Raw genomic sequence first — 1,427 nt, forward strand, 5'->3', positions numbered from 1 at the left:
AGAACGCATTGAAGAATATCAGGAAATAGCCGATTAAACCTGTGTGGAAAAAAGTCTTATTTGTGTTTTCTCCACTTTATTTTATAGTAAGATGATACATACTTTTTCTTTTACAGTGAATACATTAAGGTGTGGTATTGCCCCATTACACATCATCCAGACATGCATTCATATAGTGCATGTTAACAATCAAAATATTGCAAATATTGTAAAGAGACTTTCAATTTCTATTTTTTTGGTCAAAAAGCACTAAAATTTTAGTTGTTTTCGCCCAACGTGGGGCTCGAACCCACGACCTTGAGATTAAGAGTCTCATGCTCTACCGACTGAGCTAGCCGGGCTCCTTTGGATGCCTATAGTTTTCTTCCCTATCCCTGCACTGCCGTTTTCCACAGATAGGATGTATTTTTTTGGTCAAAAAGCACTACAATTTCAGTTGTTTTCGCCCAACGTGGGGCTTGAACCCACAACCCTGAGATTAAGAGTCTCATGCTCTACCGACTGAGCTAGCCGGGCTCCTTTGGATGCCTATAGTTTTCTTCCCTATCCCTGCACTGCCGTTTTCCACAGATAGGATGTATTTTTTTGGTCAAAAAGCACTACAATTTTAGTTGTTTTCGCCCAACGTGGGCTCTAACCCATGACCCTGAGATTAAGAGTCTCATGCTCTACCGACTGAGCTAGCCGGGCTCCTTTGGATGCCTATAGTTTTCTTCCCTATCCCTGCACTGCCGTTTTCCACAGATAGGATGTATTTTTTTGGTCAAAAAGCTCTACATTTTTAGTTGTTTTCGCCCAACGTGGGGCTCGAACCCACGACCCGGAGATTAAGAGTCTCATGCTCTACCGACTGAGCTAGCCGGGTTCCTTTGGATGCCTATAGTTTTCTTCCCTATCTCTGCACTGCCGTTTTCCACAGATAGGATGCTGTGTAATCATAGGCTCTGGTGGAGTTTGGAAAGAAAATACACATCAGCCAGAGGCAGAAATAGTCTAAGAAAGTATCAAACACAATTACCAGTCAATATCAGAACGCATTGAAGAATATCAGGAAATAGCCGGTTAAACCTGTGTGGAAAAAAGTCTTATTTGTGTTTTCTCCACTTTATTTTATAGTAAGATGATACATGCTTTTTCTTTTACAGTGAATACATTAAGGTGTGGTATTGCCCCATTACACATCATCCAGACATGCATTCATATATTGCATGTTAACAATCAAAATATTGCAAATATTGTAAAGAGACTTTCAATTTCTATTTTTTTGGTCAAAAAGCACTCAAATTTTAGTTGTTTTCGCCCAACGTGGGGCTCGCACCCATGACCCTGAGATTAAGAGTCTCATGCGCTACCGACTGAGCAAGCCGGGCTCCTTTGGATGCCCATAGTTTTCTTCCCTATCCCTGCACTGCCGTTTTCCACAGATA

At 41.3% G+C, this 1,427-nt stretch overlaps 1 non-coding gene across 1 annotated transcript; it reads right to left on the reverse strand.

The window, feature by feature from the left end:
* Nucleotides 1-268: 268 nt before the first annotated feature.
* TRNAK-CUU (transfer RNA lysine (anticodon CUU)) lies at nt 269-341 on the reverse strand. Its single transcript has one exon. It is a non-coding gene; the product is annotated as a tRNA-Lys (tRNA).
* Nucleotides 342-1,427: the final 1,086 nt, after the last annotated feature.

The sequence above is a fragment of the Ambystoma mexicanum genome, chromosome 4q (assembly GCF_040938575.1).
Source record: "Ambystoma mexicanum isolate Mex_15411 chromosome 4q, UKY_AmexF1_1, whole genome shotgun sequence".
NCBI classification, from domain to species: Eukaryota; Metazoa; Chordata; class Amphibia; order Caudata; family Ambystomatidae; genus Ambystoma; species Ambystoma mexicanum.